At 40.1% G+C, this 16,469-nt stretch overlaps 2 pseudogenes; both read left to right on the top strand.

Annotated features, from left to right (window-relative positions):
• The first annotated feature begins 9,102 nt into the window (after positions 1-9,102).
• On the top strand, positions 9,103-15,356 carry LOC119533367 (annotated as a pseudogene).
• On the top strand, positions 12,416-13,450 carry LOC119533368 (annotated as a pseudogene).
• Positions 15,357-16,469: the final 1,113 nt, after the last annotated feature.

Genomic DNA, 16,469 nt, shown 5'->3' with positions numbered 1-16,469 from the left:
GGCAATGAGAAGGGCTCTGTAAACTGTAAATCTCTAGGCATTAATTCCAAGAGTTCTTAATTTTCACAGCTCAGTAGAATAAAGAAAATTACCTAAAAGCACAGCAGAAAGATACAAGGAAAAACTTTTTGGCGCTGAGCTGGTGACAAAACAAACAGTGGAAGAACTCCTTTCTCTAAAGGGCTTTAGGAAACAAGATGTTCTTCATTCATCTGGATAGTTCTCCAAGGCTAAGTCTGGAAGAAAAGTCCTCTGTGCATGGTCAGGATTTCTGGGAATGGTCTTGCTCAAGAGATTCATGAAGTCTAATTGCAGTCTCAGGAACTTCTAGTCTTGCCTCTGTCACAGTCATGCTCTTTCATCTCTCTTACTCTTTCACGGTCTCAGTTTTCTTACCTGTAAAATGAAGAGTTCTTGGCCAGTAACTGGTGATGGCACAGTAAATAAGTCACTTGTGTAGTGGGGCTGTATCTGCTACAGCATAGAAGTCAGAACTCAAACTCAGGCAGGCTTTGCAGGCTGAGGAGGGCACAGTCCGCAGCCTCTAGATTAGAAGCTTCAAACCCAATAAGATCCACCCCCCCACCCCCGCCCCTGCCTTTTTTTTTTTTTAATCTTCATTTTATTGAGATATATTCACATACCACGCAGTCATACAAAACAAATCGTACATTCGATTGTTTACAGTACCATTACATAGTTGTACATTCATCACCTAAATCAATCCCTGACACCTTCATTAGCACACACACAAAAATAACAAGAATAATAATTAGAGTGAAAAAGAGCAATTGAAGTAAAAAAGAACACTGGGTACCTTTGTCTGTTTGTTTCCTTCCCCTATTTTTCTACTCATCCATCCCTAAACTAGACAAAGTGGAGTGTGGTCCTTATGGCTTTCCCAATCCCATTGTCACCCCCCATAAGCTACATTTTTATACAACTGTCTTCGAGATTCATGGGTTCTGGGTTGTAGTTTGATAGTTTCAGGTATCCACCACCAGCTACCCCAATTCTTTAGAACCTAAAAAGGGTTGTCTAAAGTGTGCGTAAGAGTGCCCACCAGAGTGACCTCTCGGCTCCTTTTGGAATCTCTCTGCCACTGAAGCTTATTTCATTTCCTTTCACATCCCCCTTTGGGTCAAGAAGATGTTCTCCGTCCCACGATGCCAGGTCTACATTCCTCCCCGGGAGTCATATTCCACATTTCCAGGGAGATTCACTCCCCTGGGTGTCTGATCGCACGTAGGGGGGAGGGCAGTGATTTCACCTTTCAAGTTGGCTTAGCCAGAGACAGAGGGCCACATCTGAGCAACAAAGAGGCATTCGGGAGGAGGCTCTTAGGCACCACCATAGGGAGGCCTAGCCTCTCCTTTGCAGCAACCGTCTTCCCAAGGGTAAAACTTATGGTAGAGGGCTCAACCCATCAAACCACCAGTCCCCTATGTCTGTGGTCATGTTAGCAACCATTGAGGTGGGGTAGGCCAATACCCCTGCATTCTCCACAGGCTCCTCAAGGGGGCACTACATCTTTTTATTTTCCTTGTTTTTCATTTTTTTTTTTTTTTAACTTTCCCTTCTTTTTTAAATCAACTGTATGAAAAAAAAAGTTAAAAAGAAAACAAACATACAATAAAAGAACATTTCAAAGAGACCATAACAAGGGAGTAAGAAAAAGACAACTAACCTAAGATAACTGCTTAACTTCCAACATGTTCCTACTTTACCCCAAGAAAGTTACCTAATATAGCAACATTTCTGTGAACTTGTTCCTACTATATCCATCAGAAATTAACAGACCATAGTCATTCCTGGGCATCCCCAGAATGTTAAATAGCTTATCTGTTCTTCTTGGATTATTGTTCCCCCTTCCTTAATTGCTCTCTATTGCTAGTTCCCCTACATTCTACATTATAAACCATTTGTTTTACATTTTTCAAAGTTCACATTAGTGGTAGCATATAATATTTCTCTTTTTGTGCCTGGCTTATTTCGCTCAGCATTATGTCTTCAAGGTTCATCCATGTTGTCATATGTTTCACCAGATCGTTCCTTCTTACTGCCGCGTAGTATTCCATCGTGTGTATATACCACATTTTATTTATCCACTCATCTGTTGAAGGACATTTGGGTTGCTTCCATCTCTTGGCAATTGTGAATAATGCTGCTATGAACATTGGCGTGCAGATACCTGTTCGTGTCACTGCTTTCCGACCTTCCGGGTATATACCGAGAAGTGCAATCGCTGGATCGAATGGTAACTCTATATCTAGTTTTCTAAGGAACTGCCAGACTGACTTCCAGAGTGGCTGAACCATTATACAGTCCCACCAACAATGAATAAGAGTTCCAATTTCTCCACATCCCCTCCAGCATTTGTAGTTTCCTGTTTGTTTAATGGCAGCCATTCTAACCGGTGTTAGATGGTATCTCATTGTGGTCTTAATTTGCATCTCTCTAATAGCTAGTGAAGCTGAACATTTTTTTCATGTGTTTCTTGGCCATTTGTATTTCCTCTTCAGAGAACTGTCTTTTCATATCTTTTGCCCATTTTATAATTGGGCTGTCTGTACTATTGTCATTGAGTTGTAGGATTTCTTTATATATGCAAGATATCAGTCTTTTGTCAGATACATGGTTTCCAAACATTTTTTCCCATTGAGTTGGCTGCCTCTTTACCTTTTTGAGAAATTCCTTTGAGGTGCAGAAACTTCTAAGCTTGAGGAGTTCCCATTTATCTATTTTCTCTTTTGTTGCTTGTGCTTTGGGTGTAAAGTCTAGGAAGTGGCCGCCTAATACAAGGTCTTGAAGATGTTTTCCTATATCTTCTAGGAGTTTTATGGTACTTTCTTTTATATTGAGATCTTTGGTCCATTTTGAGTTAATTTTTGTGTAGGGGGTGAGGTAGGGGTCCTCTTTCATTCTTTTGGATATGGATATCCAACTCTCCCAGCCCCATTTGTTGAAAAGACCATTATGGCTCAGTTCAGTGACTTTGGGGGCCTTATCAAAGATCAGTCGGCCATAGATCTGAGGGTCTATCTCTGAATTCTCAATTCGATTCCATTGATCTATATGTCTATCTTTGTGCCAGTACCATGCTGTTTTGGCAACTGTGGCTTTATAATAAGTTTCAAAGTCAGGGAGTGTAAGTCCTCCCACTTTGTTTTTCTTTTTTAGAGTGTCTTTAGCAATTCGAGGCATCTTCCCTTTCCAAATAAATTTGATAACTAGCTTTTCCAAGTCTGCAAAGTAGGTTGTTGGAATTTTGATTGGGATTGCATTGAATCTGTAGATGAGTTTGGGTAGAATTCACATCTTAATGACATTTAGCCTTCCTATCCATGAACATGGAATATTTTTCCATATTTTAAGGTCCCCTTCTATTTCTTTTAGTAGAGTTATGTAGTTTTCTTTGTATAGGTCTTTTACATCCTTGGTTAAGTTGATTCCTAGGTACTTGATTTTTTTAGTTGCTATTGAAAATGGTATCTTTTTCTTGAGTGTCTCTTCAGTTTGTTCATTTCTAGCATATAGAAACATTATTGACTTATGTGCATTGATCTTGTATCCCGCTACTTTGCTAAATTTGTTTATTAGCTCTAGTAGCTGTATCGTCGATTTCTCAGGGTTTTCTAGATATAAGATCATATCATCTGCAAACAATGACAGTTTTACTTCTTCTTTTCCAATTTGGATGCCTTTTATTTCTTTGTCTTGCCGGATTGCCCTGGCTAGCACTTCCAGCACGATGTTGAATAACAGTGGTGACAGCGGGCATCCTTGTCTTGTTCCTGATCTTAGAGGGAAGGCTTTCAGTCTCTCACCATTGAGTACTATGCTGGCTGTGGGTTTTTCATATATGCTCTTTATCATGTTGAGGAAGTTTCCTTCAATTCCTACCTTTTGAAGTGTTTTGATCAAAAAGGGATGTTGGATTTTGTCAAATGCTTTTTCAGCATCTATTGAGATGATCAATTGATTTTTCCCTTTCGAGTTTTTAATGTGTTGTAATACATTGATTGATTTTCTTATGTTGAACCATCCTTGCATGCCTGGAATGAACCCCACTTGGTCATGGTGTATGATTTTTTTAATGTGTCTTTGGATTCGATTTGCAAGTATTTTGTTGAGGATTTTTGCATCTATATCCATTAGGGAGATTGGCCGGTAGTTTTCCTTTTTTGTAGCATCTTTGCCTGGTTTTGGTATTAGATTGATGTTAGCTTCATAAAATGAGTTAGGTAGTGTTCCATTTTCTTCAATGTTTTGAAAGAGTTTGAGTAAGATTGGTGTCCGTTCTTTCTGGAAAGTTTGGTAGAATTCCCCTGTGAAGCCATCTGGCCCTGGGCATTTATTTGTGGGAAGATTTTTGATGACTGATTGGATCTCTTTGCTTGTGATGGGTTGGTTGAGGTCTTCTATTTCTTCTCTGGTCAGTCTAGGTTGTTCATATGTTTCCAGGAAATTGTCCATTTCTTCTACATCATCCAGTTTGTTGCCATACAGTTGTTCATAATATCCTCTTATAATTTTTTTAATTTCTTCAGGATCTGCAGTTATGTCACCTTTTTCATTCATTATTTTGTTTATATGGGTCTTCTCTCTTTTTGATTTTGTCAGTCTAGCTAGGGGCTTGTCAATCTTGTTGATCTTCTCAAAGAACCAACTTTTGGTGATATTTATCCTCTCTATTGTTTTTTTGTTCTCTATGTCATTTATTTCTGCTTTAATCCTTGTTATTTCTTTTCTTCCACTTGGTTTAGGATTGGTTTGCTGTTCATTTTCTAGCTTCTTCAGTTAATCCATTAGTTCTTTGATTTTGGCTCTTTCTTCCTTTTTAATATATGCGTTTAGTGCTATAAATTTCCCCCTTAGCACTGCTTTTGCTGCATCCCATAGTTTTTGGTATGTTGTGTTCTCATTTTCATTCGTCTCTATATATTTAGCAATTTCTCTTGCTATTTCTTCTTTAACTCACTGATTGTTTAGGAGTGTGTTGTTTAACCTCCAGGTATTTGTGAATTTTCTAAGTCTCTGATGGTATTGACTTCTAATTGTATTCCATTGTGGTCAGAGAATGTGCTTTGAATAATTTCAATCTTTTTAAATTTATTGAGGCTTGTTTTATGTCCCAGCATATGATCTATTCTGGAAAAAGTTCTGTGAGCACTAGAGAAGTATGTGTATCCTGGTGATTTGGGATGTAATGTTCTGTATATGTCTGTTAAATCTAATTCATTTATCAGATTGTTTAGGTTTTCAATTTCCTTACTGGTCTTCTGTCTGGTTGATCTATCTATAGGAGAGAGTGATGTGTTGAAGTCTCCCACAATTATTGTGGAAACATCAATTGCTTCCTTTAGTTTTGCCAGTGTTTCTCTCATGTATTTTGTGGCACCTTGATTGGGTGCATAGACATTTACGATTGTTATTTCTTCTTGCTGAATTGCCCCTTTTATTAGTATGTAGTGGCCTTCTTTGTCTCTCAAAACATCCCTGTATTTGAAGTCTATTTTATCTGAGATTAATATTGCTACACCTGCTTTCTTTTGGCTGTAGCTTGCATGAAATATTTTTTTCCATCCTTTCACTTTCAGTTTCTTTGTGTCCCTGTGTCTAAGATGAGTCTCTTGTATGCAACATATTGATGGTTCATTTTTTTTGATCCATTCTGCGAATCTATATCTTTTAATTGGGGAGTTTAATCCATTTACATTCAACGTTATAACCGTGAAGGCATTTCTTGAATCGGCCATCTTATCCTTTGGTTTATGTTTGTCATATTTTTCTCCTCTGTCTGTTAATATCCTTTATTGTACCCATACCGAATCTCTTTAGTACTGAACCTTTCTCCAAGTCTCTCTGTCCTTTCTTTGTTTCTCTGCCTGTAGGGCTCCCTTTAGTATCTCCAGTAGGGCAGGTCTCTTGTTAGCAAATTCTCTCAGCATTTGTTTGTCTGTGAAAAATTTAAACCCTCCCTCAAATTTGAAGGAGAGCTTTGCTGGATAAAGTATTCTTGGCTGGAAATTCCTCTCACTCAGAATTTTAAATATATCGTGCCACTGCCTTCTCGCATCCATGGTGGCTGCTGAGTAGTCACTACTTAGTCTTATGCTGTTTCCTTTGTATGTGGTGAATTGCTTTTCTCTTGCTGCTTTCAGAACTTGCTCCTTCTCTTCTATGTTTGACAGTGTGATCAGTATATGTCTCGGAGTGGGTTTTTTTGGATTTATTCTATTTGGAGTTCGCTGAGCATTTATGATTTGTGTATTTATGTTGTTTAGAAGATTTGGGAAGTTTTCCCCAACAATTTCTTTGACTACTCTTCCTAGACCTTTACCCTTTTCTTCCCCTTCTGGGACACCAATGAGTCTTATATTTGGACGTTTCATATTATCTATCATATCCCTGAGGTCCATTTCGAGTTTTTCAATTTTTTTCCCCATTCTTTCTTTTATGCTTTCATTTTCCATTCTGTCATCTTCCAGGTCACTGATTCGTTATTCAACTTCCTCTAGTCTTGTACTATGAGTGTCCAGAATCTTTTTAATTTGGTCAACAGTTTCTTTAATTTCCATAAGATCATCCATTTTTTTATTTAGTCTTGCAATGTCTTCTTTATGCTCTTCTAGGGTCTTCTTGATTTCCTTTGTATCCCATACTATGGTCTCATTGTTCATCTTTAGTTCTTTGAGTAGCTGCTCTAGGTGCTGTGTCTCTTCTGGTCTTTTGATTTGGGTGCTTGGGCTTGGGTTATCCATATCGTCTGGTTTTTTCATATGCTTTATAATTTTCTGTTGTTTTTGGCCTCGTGGCATTTGCTGAACTTGATAGGGTTCTTTTAGGATTTGCAGACCAATTGAAGTCCTTATCTCTAATTTATCAGATCTACAGCTTCGTGGAGTACACTTTCTCTAACTAACCAGCAGGTGGCGTCCACGAGCCACCTGTTCTCCAGAAGCCAGTTCTCCCCTGCTTAGCCTTTTTGGTGAGTGGGGGAGTGGGTCTTGTGGGGTCCAATTGGTGTACCAAGCTTGCGTGTGTAGTTGGTGTTGCCTGCCCTGTATATGGGGCGTGTTTCTGGGTGGTCAGGGAGGGGGGGTGGCCCTAAGAATCAAATCTCCTTGGTGATCCTAGAGTTTTAAAGCTGCTGCAATAGTCTAATCCTTCAGTTCAGTCCTGCCACAGTTTGTCTCTGCCAGTGACCCACAAGTCCTTGGTATTGGCGTATGGCTCCTGAGACTTGCAAGTGGGCCCCTCTTCCAGGCTGTGCACCCCGGGTCCTCTGTTGAGGGATGACTGTGCTATGTCACAGGTGAGTGCCGTCCCCCCAGGGCAGTTCTGGGCTGCTGGGCTGTGTAGGGAGGCTCCCAGTCTGCTGAAATGATGGCCGAATGGGGCTTTGTTAATTCACACTGCTCCACCTTCCCAACTCTGGGACAATCAGGTGAGGTTGCAGGGAAGGCTAATGTCCACGCCCAGTTTTGTGGTGTGTGCCTGTTATTTGAAGCACTTCCGTCACACTGAGTTGTCTGGGGCAGCTCTGGGCTATGGGGCTGGCGATGGGCAGGAGTGTTTCCTGTCCACCAGGATGATGGCTGTGAGCAGACACCCCCCTTTTCTTGGGAAGTTGTGGTGTTTAGTGAATTTTCTCAGCCACTGGATTATTGCCTTTTGTCTCAGAGCTCTCTTAGTTCTGCTCTTGACTTGACCTTCCCAAATTGCAAGTCTTTGAAGCTTTCTGTATTGGGCTTCTTAGAGTAATTGTTTTAGAAAAAGAAAAAAGGATTAAAAAAAAAAAAAAAAAAAACGGGCCCTCCTCAGAGATCTAATGGGTTATTGAAATGCTAAGAGACAAAGCAACCAGGGCCATTAAGGAAAGGTCCACAGGGCAGAGAGATTAGCTTTTCTTTGGGATTTGCATATGCGCCTCAGGGCCTGAGCTCTGCCCTTCCCCTTTCTATGTTCACCAGAAGTCCAAAAATCCTCCGCTTTTATTTTGGAGTTTTTCGTGTTGTTTTTTTTCTATGCCTGTCTCCTCTCTGCTGGGCTGGCTGCTCTCAGATTCTCTGGTGTCTGGTCTCAGTCTATCTATGGTTGGAGTTTGGATCAGTAGAATGAGTTTCCGATAAGGGCTGCCACTGCAGTTCTCCCTTCTCCTTCCCGGAGCTGACAGCCCCTCCTCCCACGGAACTGAGCCTGGCAGGGAGGGCGCGGGTCCCCTGGCTGCAAAAACTTACAGATTTCGCTGATCTCAGCAGTTCCACGTTTTCATGAGTATTGTATGAAGTATGCCCAAAGTCAGATTGCTCTGTGGTGTCCAGTCCACGCAGTTCCTGGCTTTCTACCTACTTTCCTGGAGGAGTAACTAAAACATACAGCTCACCAGTCCGCCATCTTGCCCCGCCTCCGCCCCTGCCTTTTTATAACAAGGTGCCTCTTTTATTAACCTGATTATGAGGGTCAAGTATTTCAGTGTGTGAATGTTCTTACCTGGTTGCACTGGCCAGGATCTCTGTGAACCAGTGGCAACAACTAAAGACTGAGAGGTGTGCTGCACTGATGGCTCAGATTCAGATATGATATTGCTGGCTTTGGTGTGATTCTTTGAAATGGTGAAAATCTCTAGGTAAAATTCCCCAAGCAAACAAAAAACCAAAATACATCTTTTATTTGCTTGGAAGTTGCAATCCTGGAAATTTCAGTGTATACAGGCCTGGTACATTGCAGATGGTCAATAAATACTAAAGGACTAAATTGAAATAACTGAAAAACAAAACACTTTTTATATGTGATTGTAAGCCCAGATAATAAGCAGATTTTTCATACATTCTGTGTGTGTGTGTGTGTGTGTAGGGGAGAAATCCCAAAGTCTTGGAACCCCTGGTCCTCAGCCCCTAAATATTCCTAACTGCACCATTATTGGAACGAAAAACAATCCAATAAATTTCCAGAACGCCCCCTAGGGAGGCGCACTGCCTCCTTGGAGGACAACTGGTCTAGAGAGTGAGAAGTTGCTGATTTAGTGACTAGGAAAATAAATCAACCCTGCCCTTCCGTTTTCTCGGAAAGCACAAGCTTTAGAGACAGATGAAACTAAAGACGGGAAGTCCCCACTTCTAACCTAGAATAGCTCTTTTCTTCCAGAGACCAGTGACGCGCCGCCCTGGGCTCGGGTTTTGATTAGGCAGTTGGGGAAACCATAAACTTGGGTTTAAAGTGGGCAGAGGGGACAATCCCAGCGCTTTTCGTCAAAAGGTCAGGGGGAGTTTGCGCTGCGACCCTGTCTTGGTGGTGTGACCTCTGCTAGCTGTGCCGCCGCCAGCGTGAGCGCGTCCCTCGTGAGTGTCCCCTCCCTCTGCTTCTCCTTGTCAATCCACCGGCCCTCCCTGGCTCCGTGTCCCCCGATCCTCCTTTCCCGTCACTGTATAGCCAGGAATCCCGGTCTGGCTCGCAAAGGTTCAGTCCCGAGCGGAGAAGCCGCGGACAGCCAGGATGGCGGCGCGCCGCCCGGACGAACGCTTTCTGCTCTCTTCTAAGCCGCATAGCTGCCGGGGCAGGAGTGAGAGGTACAGGCGAAAATATCTAGATCGTTGAACTGCTGGCTGGATGGGGGCGGGGGGCGGTGGTACACTGCTTTTAGGAGCTTTCCGGACTGGTTCAGGAACTCTCCCTGGCTGCAGCGGGAGGGAGGAAGGGCAGGCCGGTCACGAAAGGCGAATAGTGGAAGTCTGCCATGCTGCGCGAGACAGGTGTCTGTGGGGTCAGAGGGTAGCACTTCCTTGGTAAGTAGGTCGGTGCATCTGGGAGAAGGCTGAGCACTGCGCTTTCTTCTGAACTCCAACCGAATTTCCTCTCTCGCTCAACACTTCCGGACGAGGCTCAAGGGCTTAGGTCTAACTCAGACCATGTTCTACTGTTCTGTGTGAAATTTCTTTGGAAGCTTTACGTGTTCGTTTTGGTAAAAGATTTATTGAGATATAATTCAAATACTATACAATTCACCCATTTAAGGTATGCAATTCAATGGTTTTTAGTATATTTACAGAGTTGTGCATCCATCACCTCAAATCCATTTTAGAACATTTTCATAGCCTCCAAAAGACACCCCATATCATTAGCAGTCACTTCCCATTTCTTCCAACTCTCCAGTCCAAGGGAACCACTAATCTGCTTTCTGTCCCTATAGATTTGCTTATTCTGGACATTTCATATAAATGGAGTCATACAATATGTTGTCTTTTGTGACTGGATTTTTTTCACTTAATATGTTTTCGAAATTCATCCATGTTGTAGCAAGTATCAGTACTTCTATCCTTTTTATTGCTGAATATTGCTCCAATGTTTGGATATATCACCATTTATCTATTCATGAGTTAATAGGGAATTTGGATTGTTTCCACTTTTTGGCTACCCTGAATAATGCTGCTATCATAATTTTTGTACAAGTTTTTGTGTTCACATGTATTTCTTTTGAGTATACACCTAGACTTGGAGTTTGAGTCATATGGTGACTCCATATTTAACTTTTTGAGGAAATACCAGACCAAAGTTGCCACACCATTTAAATTCCCACCAGCAGTGTATGAGGATTCCAATTTCTCTACATCCTCGTCAACACTTATTATCTTTTTCAATAGAACCATCCTAGTGGGTGTGAAGTGGTATCTCATTATAGTTTTAGCTTGCATTTTCCTATGGCTAATGACATTGAGCATGTTTTTAGGTGTTTATTGGCCAATTTTATTATATTCTTCAATGTCTATTCAGATCCTTTCCCTATTTTTATTTGGGTTATTTGTCTTTTCATTATTGAATTTTAAGAATTCTTTTATATTCTGAATACAAGTCCCTTATCAGATATATGATTTTCAAATATTTTCTCTTTTTGTGAGGGTTGTCTTTTCACTTTCTGGGAGCACAAAAGTTTTTAATTTTGATGAAGTCCAACTTATCTATTTTTTCTTTTGTCATTTTTGCTTTGAGTGTCCTATCTAAGCAACCATTGTCTACTGCAAGGCCAAATGAAGATTTATGCCTGGGTTTTACACTTTTAGCTCTTACATTTAGGTCTTTGATCCCATTTGGAGTTAATTTTTGGATATAGTCTGGGGTTGAGGGGCAGCTTACAGTTTACAAAGTGCCTTCTCAATTGATTAATTCTTCTGTTCACATTTCATCTCCCCTGTGGTAGTAATAAAAATAGTTTCCACTGAGTGAGATCTTACCATGTGCTAGGGGCTTTATGTGTTTTATCTCAAATTTAATTCTAGAAGGAAGATCAAAATGCCTTCAGATAAGGAAACTGAAGTCCAGAGAGACTAAGTAAGTAACATCAGGATCAACAGGGAATCAGAGCTGGTTTGATTCAAAGCCAGGCCTGATTCCAGAATCTAGCCCATGGATAAGGCATGGGGGCATGCCCAGGATTTCCCTGTTTAGCTGCTCTTGATGGTTCTAGTATTCCATAAGTTTTTAATAAATCTGTCAGCTTCATCTTTCCATGTAATATCCTCAAAGGCACATGGGTCTTCTCTTTGAGGCATTTTCTATAGAGTATGTGACTGTACGTGGCCTGGTTCCTTTAGTTGTAAATCTGTCTGGTTTCCTGACTGGAACTTTCCAAAATAGAATAAATTTTCCTACTTTCAAATTTTAAAAGGTGAAAGCATATTGAAATGGGGGAAGTCATAAAAGCCAACAATCAGATGATCCAAATGACTACAACTACCAAGGTGGGGGACAGATGACATTTTTTAAATGCCTACTCTGTATCTAACAATGTGACAGGATCTCCAAAACTCCCTATAAGTTTGTGGGTTTTTTTTTTAAATATACATAGAGTGAAGTGTTTATTGACACCATTATTGATATTGCTGGTGACAGCAGGTGTAGTTTCTGATCACAATTCTAAATTTTAAATAGAGTTCATCATTTTAAAAAATTATCAAAGTAATACATGCTCTGCATTTCAAATCTTTGGTAGATACACAAACTGATTGCCTCTGGGGAGAAATGGGGACTGGGCATCCAAGATGGGAGCCATATCTTTCACTGTAATTTTGTTTTTACCATATGTATGTGTTTTATTATTTTTTTAATTACAAAAATAAGTAAATTTGAAAAAGGGCTTACTTACATGCTGAGGTTTTGGAAACTTAATTAACTGTATAGGTCACATGCCCAAAAGCTGCGAAGCCCAGACTCAAACCAAGTTGCAATGTGGTTCATGCCTGAACTCCATCCACTTCTTCCTAGAACAGAATCTAGGATAAAACTCTTCAAAACACCTTGTTGCCTCTGTTAGAAAGAGAATTCTGGGCAACATGAAACTGCTTGGACTAAATGGTCCATTCCTTATTTGTTATTAGAAATTCAAATGTACAAAGAGTTTTTTGTACATTATACTTTATAAAAATTTTACTTTATAAAAAATAAGCACTGGGAGCAAGATGGCAAGTTCATGGTGACTATCTGTGGAGGTTCGCAGTCAGAAGACATAGGTTTGCGTCCCTCTCACACCATGTGTTAGCAGAATAGTGGCAATGAAAATAGGTATGCCTAAAAAACAGATTTTAAAAGCAGTTTCTCTTCAAAACATCTCTTTTTATACCACTGGATAGGCATCTTGATTGACCATGGCAGTAGCAGCAATAAAATGGATAATACCAATCAGAACTATGTTGAAACATTTATTTCCAATCCAAAATGGAGATTTGTATTGCATTTGTCATAAATCTATGTACTCTTCTCTTCCAGATGAATATAATTGTAAAGTAGAGTTTGCTTTGACATCTAATGGCAGGATGATAGTATGCTTCCACCCTTCTGTGGATATTCCATATGAACACACCAAACCTATCCCTCAACCAGATCCTGTGTATAATAATGAAGAAACACATAACTAAGTGCTGAAAACCACATTAAAAGAAAAAGATAAACATCTTGAGCAAGGACCCATGATAGAAAAACTTGGCAAAATGTTCTAAGCACCACTGGTATCCTCATGGACAGTATCACAGACGTTGGAGGAACCTGAATCCCCTAAAAGACAGATGATTTTCAGGTTCTCATTAGGATCAAAAATACATGTTATCTTTTTTGTCTCATTTGCCATTTAAGAACATGTAATCTGGTGTATTTACTAATATGTTATATAGTAAAATAGTAATAAAATATCTTTACATAAAAAAATAAGCACTTCCTCTAAATCCTCATACTGACTCTTGGATGAAGTAGCAACTCTTCTTCCTCAATATTTAATGATGTTGTGTTTCTCTTCATGTACGTGCCCTTGGGACTCCTCATTCTCCCCAGTACCATCAGGACATGAAGTGGGGAGGGACACTCAGCTTCAAGAGAAGTGGTCCCCAAACTTTGTTAAAATGTATAACTATCAAAAATTTTTTGTGTATGCATTTCATATGTATATATAAAACACTATACATTTTACACATATACTACTATCAATCTTATTTTAAATATTTCTAAAGTTTAATTTTTCTGTCACTTTTTCAGAGAAAAATTCAGATTGAGCTTTCTCATCAGTGGCTCCCAGAAGATTAACCCTGTAGGATCACAACAGTTGTGGAGGTGGAGACAGAACAGGAATCAGAATCAGAGTTCAAAGATACTGGAAAATGTGGGCTCTAAATTCTCATGTAAGCTAGAGAGTGACTAACCAACAATTGTGAAACATTAAGAACTTTAATATTCACTTGTAAACTTTGGCACAGATCACTTACATCTCTGAAGATCCAAAAAGCACAATGAATACAAGAATGTGCTGCGGTAGCATGGTAAATTCCAGACAAGCCCATAAGCAAAATGGAGGAGGCTCAACCCCTGAGATGGCCTTGGAAGCAGGACTGATAGAGTTCAGGGAAAGTGATGGAGATGAAGTGGTTGACCTCTCCTGTGAATCTCTAGAGCCTGCAGTGGTTGACCTAACTCACATTGACTCTGTAGTGATTATTGAAGGAAGGAGGAGACCAAGGAGAAACACAAGGCCACTCCAAGGCTAAACTGTCAGCTGGGTGGTGAGCAGTGATGGAATGGTTGATGAGGCACAGAGATGCATATGTAACTAACAGCGCCCACCGCAACTTCCTGGAAGAAGAAATTTTACGTCTCCTGTTCTCTGGTTATATCCAGTGTTGAATTTGCATGGATGGGTTCTTGGAGATTGAACAGAATAATCGATGCATCTATTCTACAAAATGTGACCACATCTTCTGTAGTATTTTTCTCTACAGTTTCCTTAAATATACTAAAACTTGCCCAATTTATTTGGAAAAAATCAGCCACCATCAGTACTACCGCATTTGATGTATATGGTGTTGCTCAGGACAGATAGCTGCTGGATTTTTTCCATGTCTTTGTGCAGGAATTATGGGGCATTGACATCCAATGCACTGAGCTCAAAAAGTCTAATTTTTAAAATTGCCATCTGGAATATATAAAAAGGTCCTTTGATTCCCATGTATTATGAGACTCTGCTTTTTGTTTTCTTTGGTTTCATGCTGCAGGGCTGGACTTCATTTGTCTTAGTATGTCAGAGACTGGTGGTTCTCCCTCAACGCAGTTTTTCCTTTCTTTCTCATAGCAGTACATTTTTAGCTGGATGCACGTGGCCATTTTAGACTATGTAAATGAGGACAAAACCCTAGAGATGTAAAGCAAGTAGATGGAAGGAACCTAAGAGACTGACAACTTGCAGATTAGAGCTATCATACAGGTTTGGACTCTTACTCAAGAGAGATATAAATTTCATTCTTAATTAAGCAACAATTATTATGTGTCTTAGATTAATGGAAACTATATTCTAATTAATGAACTAGGCAGGTTGCTGTCTCTGGGTTTCTCTGGATTTCCTGATTCCATTGGAGTGGAAGTCAGTCAGTCCTTTTTGACTACCTCTCCAACCAGGGTGAAGAGGGGTATAAGGGTAGGCATCCTGCTCTGCTGAGACTTTGCCAGCCTGAGGAGCTGCCTCGTCACACTGGAATTTAGAGTCGTTGTTCTGTGCTTTCTGCAACATGCCAGGCCAGAGAGGGGTGCCCTCACCCAGGCTTTGACAAATGTGCCTGCCTTCTACCACACTTGTCAGCCAATCAGCAAGTTAGCATGCTTCTCTGTGAACAAAAAGATTGCCTCATCACCATCCCAGCTGCTCCAATAGTTGGCTGGGTCAGAGGCCTTGGGAAGATCCTCCACTAGCTCTTTTCCTTTGCAGAGTCACGTAGCACTCACAATTCAGTCTGCACTTTAGAAATGGAGAGGATGCGATCTCTACAGTGTCCTCTCTCTTTTCCTGAGAATGAAATGTCAATAAAGCTTGTTCTTTTCTTGTTTATCTATGGTTGTAGCAGTGTTGATTTTCCTTATAGAGGCTCAGTTGTGCCAATGGAGCAGTGCCCATCCCTGCCCTATATCTGTCTACTCATTGCATTCTTTGGAATGTTGCCCATATCCTAGACCTTAGTTGCTTGACTTGGCACAGGATATGTAAGATAAATGTAGTGTATACCCTTCTGTTGGCCTCTTTTTATGTTCTAAAATGAAATAACGAAGAAAAAGAACATGAAAACGAAAGTAAAATTTAGAAAAATGTTCTAAATATTTTCATCCCTCATTTCAATAGATCATTTTGTGCATCCTACTTTGGAGACTGTTAATTGCTCTGTGGCATAACAGAGTGTCACAAATTTGGTTAATGATCAAAATACCTGAAGTGCCTACTAAATATGGGTTCTGCTTTTGCATGCATTATTTCCGTGTGGTCATGATAAAGTGCATACTCTCTCTGGTTTGCCGCAATCCTCAAAATTACCTATTATATTTTACCCAGCCACTTCACACATTTACCTTAACCACCAAGCTCCTGCAGACATTTGAGTTTTTGATCTCTATTTTAAGGGAAAAAGACAAAGAGAATTCTGACTTTTTAAAAAATTGAGGTTAAATTTACATACAGTGATCTTAAGTGAATAACTAGATGAATTTTAGCAAATATATACATTGATGTGACTAGCATCCCAATCAAAATATAGAACAATTTCATCATCCTAGAAAGTTCCCTTGTGCCCCTTTCCAGTCAATCCCATCCCCATAGGCAATCGCTGTTCTAATTACTATCACCATAGATTAGTTTGGGGACACTGACTTTTGTTACTTGACTGTCTGTCTAGTCCAGCTCAGTCAGGAGGTAAATCTGATAGGGATTTGGAATATAAGCACTAGGCAGGGATCAAGGGCTTGCTTTAGTGGGGGCATGCTTTCTGTTATCTCTCTTAGGAATTTAAGCAGTAAGATATTAATAATGACACTCTTTATGTTCAAGGCACAGTACTAGGCACTTCACACATCATAGGCAGCTATGAACAAAAGTTGAAGGGAACTGCGACAAGGACATGTTAACATGAGTAATTTGGTGTGACTATTGTACATGGTTGTGTGAAGAAGTG

This window comes from Choloepus didactylus, chromosome 4, assembly GCF_015220235.1.
Source record: "Choloepus didactylus isolate mChoDid1 chromosome 4, mChoDid1.pri, whole genome shotgun sequence".
Lineage (NCBI taxonomy): Eukaryota > Metazoa > Chordata > Mammalia > Pilosa > Megalonychidae > Choloepus > Choloepus didactylus.
Note: the sequence above shows the minus strand (reverse complement) of the source record. Positions and strands in the feature narration are given on the sequence as shown.